Source organism: Mesoplodon mirus (genome assembly GCF_964341445.2).
Source record: "Mesoplodon mirus genome assembly, chromosome: 3".
NCBI classification, from domain to species: Eukaryota; Metazoa; Chordata; class Mammalia; order Artiodactyla; family Ziphiidae; genus Mesoplodon; species Mesoplodon mirus.
Genome location: NC_138978.1, coordinates 178754201 through 178767082, shown reverse-complemented (window position 1 = coordinate 178767082; position 12882 = coordinate 178754201). Strand labels below are relative to the sequence as shown.

The 12882-nt window shown below is 46.8% G+C and overlaps 1 pseudogene across 1 annotated transcript in view; it reads right to left on the bottom strand.

Annotated features, from left to right (window-relative positions):
- Positions 1-12882, bottom strand: part of LOC309799319 (calpain-8-like) — a 53213-nt pseudogene that overhangs the window by 27882 nt on the left and 12449 nt on the right. Inside the window, exons 2-3 of the transcript in view lie at positions 10344-10637; positions 5514-5574 (exon numbers count right to left, since the gene is read on the bottom strand). The product of the transcript in view is annotated as a calpain-8-like (transcript). The remainder of the gene's footprint in view (positions 1-5513; positions 5575-10343; positions 10638-12882) is intronic.

Genomic DNA, 12882 nt, shown 5'->3' with positions numbered 1-12882 from the left:
GGATCCCCCCAGCCCCCTCCCTGCAGCCAGCCTCCCCATCCCAGACACCCCTCTGCTCTCTCCCCAGGCTTAGCCCTGGAGCACGGATAGACATCTGGCTCCAGCTCTGCAGTGGCCTTTTGGCATCCTCAGGGCTCCTGTTGACTCTGAGATTATTGTTACCTGCTCCCCCAAGCCACATCACCCCGTGGAGCAGTGCCTACTCAGGCTGGCCAGGCTGTGCACAGGGTGAGGGGAGTGAGTGAATCAGCCATGTTCACACCCCCTACATCCTAGCAGAACACTCCATTTACATTCCTGTACTCTTCGAATGCTTTGTAAATCTCCCCTATCTCGTACCAGCCTCCAACCCTCCTTGGAAAACATATGTTAGGGAGGTTCCCTTCCTTCAGGTTTGGGGAGTAGTTCTTATATGTCATCATCACTCACCAGCATTTAGCAACCATTGCTCGTGTAGGACACTGGGACGAGAGATGTGAAAGACATGGTCCCTGCCCTCGGGGAGCCAACAAGCTTAGAAAAGTCAAAATAACATGGCCTTTGCCCTCAGAAGATGGCAGGACCAATGAGGCCAAAGCAGAGGTGACCTGGGGTGGGGAGAGCACAGTCTGGCCAGACCTGGTCCCCGCCACCCCACTGGCATATTGAGGTACACTTTCTCCATTCTGTCGGCCCACTGCACACTGCCCCCTTCTTTTGGAGAACCCCCCTGTGGTTTGGGGGCAGGCTAGCAGTCAGAAGAGCAAACCCATGACCCAAGCTGAGCCAATCAAATAGTACCTCACCTCTCTGGCTGAAATAACTGAACCCAAGGAGTGCGCAAAGATCTCAACCACCAGATCAGAGACTTTTTCTGAGATTTGTAAAATCAAAGGTGGTTTGCGATACTACCAAGTTGAAGTCAGGAACCCTAGTGGTCATCTCTCCTTCTGTGTGAAGCCTGCCTGGCATGGAAGAGGGTGGAGTGGAGACAGGACAGGCAGAGAGAGCTCCAGGAACACCCAGATCCCTAGATCCAGGCTGCTCGAGGCCAGCACTGCCCTTCCCTTTCCATGGTCTAGAGGGATGAGCCAATAACTTCTTTTTCTTTAAGCTGGTTGGGTTGAACTTCTGAAGCCAATGACTAAAGGAGTTCTGGCCAGTGCACAGTCATGACTTACCACGTCGGGTAAAAGAAGCCAGAAACGTGTACTTTGTGGTGGGACAGAATCTATTTCTGTGGACACAGAGGCCTCAGAGGGACACACATGGGCCAACACGCACAGGAGAGACAGACGGTGCTGGAACAGGCAGCAGAGGGACAAGCGAGGTGCCTGAAGTTCCCTGTGTGATGCACCAACCATGAGCCTTCGCTGGAAATGGGCACCGCAGACGTGCCCGACAGGGAATCATCCCACACTTAACAACATATTCCCTCTCACTATGGTGTGGCCCTGAGATCTCCTCACACTGGAAGGATGCTGTGTGTCTGGCCCTTGCTAGATCTGGTGAGCATGGGCTCTGCCAGGAAGACCAAGCATGGTAAGGCTGCGGATGCAGGGGACCCCTCCTCAGTGTGTTAGGGTGAAGAGCTCCAGGCCTGGGGATCCAGGGAGGGATTTTGCCTGGGGGCTGTTTCATCAACAGACACCCATTTGGTTACTTGTGTGGAGGCAAACCACACTGCCCTCAGGCAGAGACTGAGTCACCCAACAGAAAGTCATATTACACAGTAAGAATTATCTGGAGCAATTGAATCTTTAGCATTGCAGACTTCCCAGTCTTTCTTCCCATAATAGTGTCTCCAAAGAAAGTTAGCTCCTGGACTCTACACGAGCACAGACTCTGGTGGGAGGCAAGGGGCTCACATGGCGAGGATGAAGGCTGGCTTGGCGAGAAATACATTGTATATATATAATATAATTACATTGAAATAGTTACCAAAATATGTTTTTAAAATTAGAATATGGTAAGGTTCGTGCTTCTTTATTAACATTCTATATAAAAGTTTTGGAGTGGCGACTAATAAGCACCATAATTATGAGGTAATGATGAATATGTGCTATTTTGAATTATTTGCAACAATTGTAATGTAATATGAATATAATCCATGATTTCTATTACTGTGCTTCATTGTCTGCATTCATACCAAGAGGAAATAAGTTAGTGAGAGTTGGTGTAACTAAAGATGTAACGGTACAATTCTTTCATGCTCTGGAGATAATGTTCATATACAAATCCTCTGGTAGCCCACTGACTCAAATTCACACTAAAGTGTAAATGGTTGTCCTGGGCCCTTTCCTCAGAGTAGGTAAGACAGTGGTGATAGTGGGACCGAATATGAGGCCACTAAGCACTGGGAATCAAATAGAAGTGAAAGATATTCCATGGTGACTGAAGCAGCCACACTTCAAACTTGCTGACAAAAACCCTCACACACACACTACCGCGGAGAAGGACATTCACTGCCCCATTTTGTATAATAGCTGAAGAGAGAAAATAACTCGTGTCCATCAGTAGGAGACAGGCTAAATCAACTGGCACTTCGCACAATGGACTGCAGTATTCTGAGTGGTTACAAAGGAATGAAGCCCTTCATATGCTGACATGGAAAGAGCTCCAAGACATTTTATTTAGTAAAATAATAACAAATAATGGAAAGGTGCTAAACAATGTTTAAAGTGTGCTGCCTTCAAGGCAAGAAGGGGATACGAATTAGAATACGTATTTAGACTTCCTTGAATTTGCATAAAGAAACACTGAAAGGATAAGAAAAAAAAAAAAAAGGTTCCAGGACAGCAAGCAGTGGAATAGATGGAGACAGACAGGAAGCTGAATCTTCACGGTGCACCTTTCAGTTGTTTTCATTTTTGAACAGTGTGTATTCAAAATAATAATAAAATCACAGTAACACAAAACTGTGTAAAGGACATCATTTTCATTATATAGACCAACTGTTAAAAAATAATAACAGGACTTCCCTGGTGGCGCAGTGGTTAAGAATCCGTCTACCAATGCAGGGGACACGGGTTCGAGCCCTGGTCCAGGAAGATCCCACATGCCGCGGAGCAACTAAGCCCGTGTGCCACAACTACTGAGCCTGAGCTCTAGAGCCCATGAGCCACAACTACTGAGCTCGTGCGCCACAACTACTGAAGCCCGCGCGCCTAGAGCCGGTGCTCCGCAACAAGAGAAGCCACCGCAATAAGAAGCCCGCGCGCCGCAATGAAGAGTAGCCCCCACTCACCGCAACTAGAGAAAGCCCGCGCACAGCAATGAAGACCCAACACAGCCAAAAATAAATAAATAAATAAATAAATTTTAAAAAATAATAACAACAAAGATGTTTTAAACCTGGAATAGACCCCACTGCACTGTGCTGGACTGTGTCAAGCCTGAAAGGCACTGAACAAATATGAATCCCTGTCACACCCTGATTCAACAGGTGCAACATGACACCCCCTGGTTCTCTGATCAGGAAGTTTTCTTCTTAATCTCGCCACGATCCACCCATCGTTAACGCCACCGAGCTCAAGTCTCACAGGCCACATAGGTTGTTGTCACTCAGCTCCTGGCAACCACGCTGGTGCTGAGTTGCAGGCCTGGTGTGCAGGCACCCACTGAGATACATGTTGAGGCTCCATCTGGTCCACAGGCCCTCCGGCCCTGTACCAAGCATCCTTCAGGAAATTGGACTCAACAACCCCTTTCCGCTCTGCTCATTAAAAACCACCACTGCAGCAGGGCTAACCCCGAGCGGCCTCCGCGGCGTGGCCCCCTCACTTTGATGTGAGTTGGAGTCGCAGAATCGGGTTCATTTACTGCTCCTCTAGCTGCAGGCTCCATGAGCAGCGCACACTCACCATGGTAACGCTCAGGCCTCTTTTGGGAACCCTTCTTTTCTCTGAGCTTAAAACCATTCAAAGGAAGATCTATCCAAGTTGATCAATTAAAAGACACTTATTAAATACCTTTTCCAAAGTCAAAACATCTACAACAAGAAGTTGTTAAAAGCATAGATTAGAAGTTGTGTTTCCCTGAGACATGTGCTAAATTAGGTTAAATATTTAGCTGGAAGTAAAAAGGCACAGCACACTCATCCAGAGCAAGAAAAGGTCAGAATGCTACCCCTGTGTGAGCCCTCACACAAAGGCTTAGGACACAGGGACTGTGGCTTTCAGGGAACAGGGCACACGTCTGTGTGGTACCCGAATCGTTCTCACTGCTTTGTGCTCACACACCATGAGCTCTAGCTAAGGGGATATCGACTATACTCATTAAAGGAGAGAACATTGGAAGCATTTAAAATAAATGCCAGTGATTCAAAATCATAAAAGTTTCCAGAAGGCTCAAGAGAACAGGAGGAACAAGGAGAAAAAAGATGGAGGGGAAATCTCCTGAAGGATAAAGGGTGATTGGGGCCGCATGGATGCTGAGATTTTGTTTGTTTGGCTAATTTTCAGCAAATAGGATTTGTCTCCTCCTGCCTTTGTTTCCAGGTCTATCTCCTGCAGCTGTCACTGGCTGGCCGTTTGGAAGCCCAGCGAATTCAGTTCAGAGCTGTGTTGTCCCTGAAACATCAGTGTTGTCCCACTCAGTGAAGAAACTATGATGCCCTGAGATCAGGAGGGCTTATGAGATCGACAGTGCTAATCTGCTCTCAAGGAGAACCTCGGTTTCCAACACTTCAGGCTAGAACGTACAAAATAAATTATTTCCTCAACTTAACTGAGCTTGATTTGGAGGGAATATGAAAGGTTGGGAAGTGAAGGTCCTTAATCCCAGGATTCCGGGCTGGAAGGAAGCTTGGCTGGAAAGCTGGGATTCTTCTTTTCTTACTCATGCTAAGAGCATCTATTATGACAGCCCATAATTATATAGACATGGCCATTCCACAGGGCAAATTACGTCAACTTAAACGTTACTACTATCAAAACACAGCACAGCGGGCTTCCCTGGTGGCGCAGTGGTTGAGAGTCTGCCTGCCAATGCAGGGGACATGGGTTCGAGCCCTGGTCCGGGAGGATCCCACATGCCACGGAGCAACTAGACCCGTGAGCCACAACTACTGAGCCTGCGCATCCGGAGCCTGTGCTCCGCAGCAAGGGAGGCCGCGATAGTGAGAGGCCCGCGCACCATGATGAAGAGTGGTCCCTGCTTGCCACAACTGGAGGGAGCCCTCGCGCAGAAACGAAGACCCAACACAGCCATAAATTAATTAATTAATTTTTTTTTAATTAAAAAAAAAACACACAGCACAGCGTGGTTATCTACTGCATGCCTATAATTCTGGCTCGTGACTCTAGCACTAAAAGGGGTTAAATGAGCCTATGGAAAATCTCTCGTTAGGAGGAACCAAATGTAGTTCCAGCACTCCAGACCCAGAACGGAGAGTACGGTCTCAAAACACAAACCCATACGGATAAGTCACAGACGTAATGTAGTCGGTCAACTCTAACAGCGTCATCTGATGTTACTCATTGCACGTACACACCTGCCCTCTCCCCAGTCAAATAGGACTCTCCCTAGCATACCCTGACAAACGTCTGTATGCGTGGCTCCACCAACGATAAACTAAGAGCCGGGACACAATTCCTGAAAGCACTTGGGGACAAAACACAAGTCACAAGATGCCCAGTGATGGTGGCAGCAAGAGTGAAAGAACTTGAGAGTCCCAAAATTCATGGAAGAGACCTAGGAGAACATCTCCTGCACATACCGCATTGTATTGCCGAGGATGCTGAAGCCCAGAGAAGGCAGGAGAGCTGCCCACAGTCACACAGCCAGGGGTAGCAGAGCAGGAGCTGGAGCCCACGGCCAGGTCTTTATCGTTATACATACTGGGGGGGGGGGCGGTGAAAGCGGGTATGGGGGAGGGTAGCAGAAAGGCAAAGGCTGAGATAATGACATGAGGAGCTATGATCTCACCCATTCAGACAACACCCCTATTTACAGGGAGAGCATGAGGCTAATGTTTAAAACTCTAACAAAAGGCCCTGCACCCTGTAGACACTCATTAAATACTTGACTCAATGATGACCCCATGTGCTGCTGGAAACACTGAGGCGTCAGGAAGTGTCCTATACAGAGAGGAGAACTCAGCTCCATTCCCACATCTGACCTATGCTTCCCCTGCTCACCTACCTCAAAGTGGCAGCCCTACCGCCTTGTATAAAGCTGCCAGCTCCTACCTAAATGGGCCAAGACAGTGCCTTTGGACTGGCTTTTTTTTTTCTTCCAAATATTAAAAAAATTCATTAACTTGTTTTCTATTTAAAAAATATATGTGCATATGGGTAAAAAAAAATCTAACAGTAAATAATGCTGTAAAACAAAAAAATTCCTTCTACTTCACATTCTTTGCTGTTAGCATTTCTTAGGTATCCTTCCAGAAACCGTCTTTTGATTTAAAAGCACACTTACGTATATATCCATTTTTTATCTTGTACATCTTTCCTTAGCACATATAGAGCTTTATCATTTCATTAGAAGTACCATGAGCTATTTAGTCAGCCCTCCAATGATGGGACTTAGTTCTGTTTGTTTGTATGTTTGTTGCAATCTCTTGCCATCTCTAGTGGCAATTTAAAGAGAGAAGTGGCATGAATCAGACTAGGGGTTCTAAAAGTAGACAGCTGCAAATTCTAATCCCAGGTGCCTGACAGCTCCCAGTCTCCAGACATCCTCTCTTGGCAGACAAAAGGTGCAGAGGTTTAAAAACTGAATAAATAAACATAGAGAGACAAAAATGTTGAATGTAGTTTGTTTTTAAAAAAGAAGGAAAAAATTGCTTCATGGAGAAGGAAAGGCAGGGAGCACGTTGAACAGAGGTTTAGCAGAATCTCTCTCATTAAAACCTTCTTAAAAGAGTCTCCTGTTGGGATTCCCTAGCGGTCTAGTGACTGGAAAAAAAAAAAAAAGTATCCTGTTCCTCATGTCCCACGCATCCATCAGTCTACTGAAATCTGGCTGCGATCTCCAACGGCTTCATGAAACTCTTCTCACCTGCGTCACCAGCATCACGGAAGGAGCTTTGTTCCCCTGAATCTCCCTGCTCTTGACACTTGATACTGTGGCCTATTCCCTCCTTCTGAAACCCTCCTCTCTTGGCTTCTTGACTGTCTCACCTCTCCACTCTTGTCAGTCTCCTTTCAGGGTTCCTCTGCTGTCCTCATCCCCAGGATCAGGGAAGCCCTGGGCTGGGTCCTCAGTCCTCGGCATGACCCCATTTCATAGAGCAATAACATACCCGAAAACTTCTCCCTGGGTGACATCATCCAGACCCGTGGTTTCAACTACTAACTATAGAATATGCTCATAGTGCTGTGGTCAGAAAAGATACTGGATACGATTTCAATTTTCTTAAATTTACCAAGGCTAGATTTGTGACCCAAGATACGATCCATCCTGGAGAATGTTCCATGAGCACATGAGAAAAATGTGTATTCTGTTGTTTTTGGATGGAATGTCCTATAAATATCAAGTCCATCTTGTTTAATGTATCACTTAAAGTTGGTGTTTCCTTATTTGTTTTCATTTTGGATGATCTGTCCATTGGTGAAAGTGGGGTGCTAAAGTCCCCGACTATGATTGTGTTACTGTCGATTTCCCCTTTTATGGCTGTTAGTATTTGCCTTACGTATTGAGGTGCTCCTATGTTGGGTGCATAAATATTTACAATTGTTATATCTTCTTCTTGGATCGATCCCTTGATCGTTATGTAGTGTCCTTCTTTGTCTCTTGTAATAGGCTTTATTTTAAAGTCTATTTTGTCTGATATGAGAATTGCTACTCCAGCTTTCTTCTGATTTCCATTTGCACGGAATATCTTTTTCCATCACAGCAAAGGAAACCATAAACAAGACCAAAAGACAACCCTCAGAATGGGAGAAAATATTTGCAAATGAAGCAACTGACAAAGGATTAATCTCCAAAATTTATACGCAGCTCATGCAGCTCAATAACAAAAAAACAAAAAAACCCATCCAAAAATGGGCAGAAGACCTAAATAGACATTTCTCCAAAGAAGATATACAGACTGCCAACAAACACATGAAAGAATGCTCAACCTCATTAATCATTAGAGAAATGCAAATCAAAACTACAATGAGATATCATCTCACACTGGTCAGAATGGCCATCATGAAAAAATCTAGAAACAATAAATGCTGGAGAGGGTGTGGAGAAAAGGGAACATTCTTGCACTGTTGGTGGGAATGTAAATTGATACAGCCACTATGGAGAACAGTATAGAGGTTCCTTAAAATCTACAAATAGAACTACCATACGACCCAGCAATCCCACTACTGGGCATATACCCTGAGAAAACCATAATTCAAAAAGAGTCATGTACCAAAATGTTCATTGCAGCTTTATTTACAATAGCCAGGACATGGAAGCAACCTAAGTGTCCATCAACAGATGAATGGACAAAGAAGATGTGGCACATATATACAAAGGAGTATTACTCAGCCATAAAAAGAAACGAAATTGAGTTATTTGTAGTGAGGTGGTTGGACCTAGAGTCTGTCATACAGAGTGAAGTAAGTCAGAAAGAGAAAAACAAATACCATATGCTAACACACATATATGGAATCTAAGAAAAAAAAAAGGTCATGAAGAACCTAGGGGTAAGACAGGAATAAAGACACAGACCTACTAGAGAATGGACTTGAGGATATGGGGAGGGGGAAGGGTAAGCTGTGACAAAGTGAGAGAGTGGCATGGACATATATACGCTACCAAACGTAAAATAGATAGCTAGTGGGAAGCAGCCGCATAGCACAGGGAGATCAGCTCGGTGGTTTGTGACCACCTAGAGGGGTGGGATAGGGAGGGTGGGAGGGAGGGAGACGCAAGAGGGAGGAGATATGGGAACATATGTGTATGTATGGCTGATTCACTTTTTTATAAAGCAGAAACTAGCACACCATTGTAAAGCAATTATACTCCAATAAAGATGTTAAAAAAATTTTTTTTAATGTAACACGGCAGCCAAAGATGTTTAAAGAGGCAAGCCTCAGTAAAGAGGCAGGCTCCCACCTTCCCCACTCTTGGGACATTATTTTTTTCTTCCTTAAAAACAAACTTGGACTTTCCTAGTGGCACAGTGGTTAGGAATCCGCCTGAGGAATTTTTCCCCCGACCACCTTTCCAAACAGGGCATAGCCAATGCCTGGCCCAAAACAGAGGCCTAAAAAAACTGTCTGTTGAAATGAAATGTGGCTGCCAACTCTTGACATTAGAACATAAAACCATGGTACCCAACCTTGATTTGGCCACCATCCCAGAGCACCCACATAGGTTCCAGAAAGGCATGGAAGGTGGCTATGGGGGGCTGGAGGGAAGTAGGGCAAAGGAGTTCTGCTCAGAGGTGGTAACTGTTGTGTAAAATTGATAGGATGAAAACAGAAGGGGTGGAGATGGCTGGGGTTAAAGGGTGATTTTGACCACATCCAAGCAGTTATTCTCTCCTTATCCTCCCTCTTCAACCATTGCCAAGAAAATAAGGACCATGGCTTGATTTTCCCATCACGGTCTAGAAGACAAACGGCCCCCTGGCCAAGGGTCACGAAGCGTGTTCTCTTATGAGACTTGTGGGCCAGGCACTGAACAGAGCACCTCAAAGGATTGTCTCAATTCTCACAACCACTCTGTGGGGGTCGGGGGGCTCCTATCCTTGAGGTTAAATCACTGACAAGGGTCACAGAGCAGGAGGTCATGGGCCCAGGTTTTGGGGGGATGGTTCTACACCCCTTGCCCTTGAGATTTGGGGGGGTGGTTATCAGTGACAGAGCCCCTGACTCCCATCTGTATTCACAGACCCCCAGCCCCACCTCTCCACTCCCTAGCCCCAATAGAACAATGACAATTCACAACACTGCACACTTCAGCAATGACGTCACAATGTACCCCAGGACTGATTACTTCTAGCATTGGTTTTTTCCATCTTGCACTGGCCCAGGGGTCCTATACGATAGCTACCGTGCCTTCTGTGCCTGTTATGTGCCAAGCACTGTGCTCTGACCTTTATCTCCACTCCTTGTACCAACACTGAAAAATAAGATGCCAGTAGCACCATTTTACAGATGGAAAACTGAGGATCACAGCGATTATCTGTCCAAGACCACACAGGCAGAGGCAGGATTCAAATCTAACTTGTCTGGTTCCAAAGCCAGTGCATGATCTTCCCTCTATACTTTATCACCTCTGAAAATATGTTTTTTAAAGTGGAGGGGTGGGGGTAGGCTGAAATACGGGATACAGGAACATAGGGCCAAGAACCATAACTTCTCCCTCAGCTACTTCTGACAAGAAGCGAGGGCCCTCCACCCTGACACTCAACAGCAAACCCATCTCCTTACCGCGGGCCGCTTCCAAACAATGCCTTGAGTCTGGGGGGAGCATGGTCCAAGATCCTTGTAGCCCAAGGCTGGTGGGCACGCTGGGAACTCTGGATCCTTAAATAGGGCCCCTGAGTCCAAGCACTTCTGCCTCAGGGTCTCAAAGTCCTGGCCCAAGTACTTCACGGCTTTCTGGTTGGAGCCAAGACCTTCAGCAGCCGCCTGCTGCTTGGATACTCTAGCCGCCGGCGCTGCCGTGGTCGAGGGCTCCGTGGGGTAGACAGGAGGGCAGAGCTGCTCTGTGCTGTCAGAGACCTGCCCCACGGGGAGGGGAGCTGTAAGGCAGTGTGAAGGGGAGGTGGAGCAGGTAAACATTTCACCTGAGGCCCTGCTCCAGAGGGAAGTGAGTCAGAGCCAGGAGCAGATATGTACCCAAGGTGCAAATGAATCTGCCCCACCCTCCCCTTCTGCTTTCAGCAGACAATTTGGAGGCTGGGAAACTTCCAGGGCCCCTCCCAGGCCATTAGCCTAAGAAATCCATTAGGATCACAGCCATCCATCCCCATCTCTTTGCAAGACCTGCTTACTTCCCATTGGTCCCATCAGCTGAGATGAGAAGGTCTATTGAGCAACTTGAGGCCAGTATTTTCCAGGGAATTGGTTCTCAGCAGGAGGGCAAGGGGTTAGAGGGGTCTCCTTCCCTTCCAGAAAAGTTTAGTTCCATATTCGCTAGAAGGACAAAAATATCAGAGAAGGGTGATTCATGGAGTGGATCAGAGTAACCCCAAGCAAAGATGTCCCTCCTACAAGGGAAGGGTTTGGCCTTTGCCTGGGTATCTATCCCAACAGCACCAGTAATGAGCTCTATCACCTTGGGCAAGTTAGTTAACCTCTCATCCCCTTAATTTTCTCACCTGTAAAATGGAAGGTAATAGTAGGCCCTACCTTATAGGGTTGTTTGGAAGGGTGATGAGATAGTACATGGAATTTGCTTAGAATAGTACCTAAGAAGCACTCAGGAGATGCCAGTCCTTGTTATTCCTAGGAACCAGACCAGAAAGAGAAGGCCTGGGGAATAAGAGTTGTGGATTCTAATCTCAGAAGGGAAATGGGCTCTGGGACCTTGCATTAATCGCTTTTCTCAGGGTTCCAATTTCAGAGGCCTGGTTTACCCTAAGGATATGGAACATCAGTGATTTTTGAAACTGGGAGGGAGAGTGGCTGAAAAATGGTCCTCCAAAGATACTGAGTCCCAAACTCTGGAACCTGTGAATAGTACATACCTTATTTGGAAAAACGATCTTTGCAGTGGTGATTAAGGATCATGAAATGGGGAGATTATTGTAGCCCTAAATGCAGTCACAAGTGTCCTTATGAGACAGAGGCAGAGGGAGATTTGACAACAGACAAAAAAGGAGAAGGCAATGTATCCACAGAGGCCGAGACTGGAGTGATGCTCTCACAGGCCAAGGAATGCCAGCAGCTACCAGAAGCTGGCAGAGGCAAGGAACGAATCCTCCCCTAGGGCCTTTGGAGCGGGTATGGCCTTGCCGACATCTTGGTTTCAGCCCAATGAAACTGATTTTAGACTTCTGCCCTCCAAAACTGTGAGAGAACATGTTTCTGTTGTTTTAAGCCACCAAGTTCATGGTAATTGGTTACAGCAGCCTCAGGAAAGGAATCCAGTATGTGTGAGAATCCCGCGAAGCACTTACTTAAAATGCTGCTTCCTACCACTGCTCCCCCTCCCCCAAAAGGTTCTGATTCAGTGCGTGTGGTGTAGGACCCAGAAGTCTGCAGTTTTTAGACTGCTATCCCAGAGATGATGCTAAACGCAGGGGTCCACGGTCCACGCTCTTAGAAGTGCTGAACAAGCTGACCTCTGAGGCCCCTGGTTCCAACCTTCTAAGTCAGCAACAGTCTGTGAGTAAAGGACTTCACCAGATGGGCAGGTCTTGGCAAGCAGAAAGAAGGGGCTATTCCCCACATGTCCAGGATAAAACATGGTTTCTCAGGTTTCACCAGAAATTCAAGGCCAAAATGACCTTCGGAGGCTCAAGGTAGCATCAGAAAGACTTGACTATGGCCCTGGTCCCTCTGGGAGCCCCATCTGTGTTTCCTCAGCACCATTTTCCCCTTGACTCAATGTCTCCTTCCACTGATAAGCTCATCCAAAGTTCATGGTTACATTTTCACCAGCTCCTAAAGTTGACCCTGGTCTCATCTGGGTGCTCCATCCTCCTTTATTTATTTATTTTTTTTGCGGTATGCGGGCCTCTCACTGTTGTGGCCTCTCCCGTTGCGGAGCACAGGCTCCGGACACACAGGCTCAGTGGCCATGGCTCACGGGCCCAGCCGCTCCGCGGCATGTGGGATCCTCCCGGACCAGGGCACAAACCCGTGTCCCCTGCATCGGCAGGTGGATTCTCAACCACTGTGCCACCAGGGAAGCCCCCCATCCTCCTTTAAAACCAGAACCATAATTCCTCCATTCAGTCAACACAGAATCCTGTCAAACACACTGGATTCCAGGAGAAGTCTAGCATCTCTGTGTGGGAAA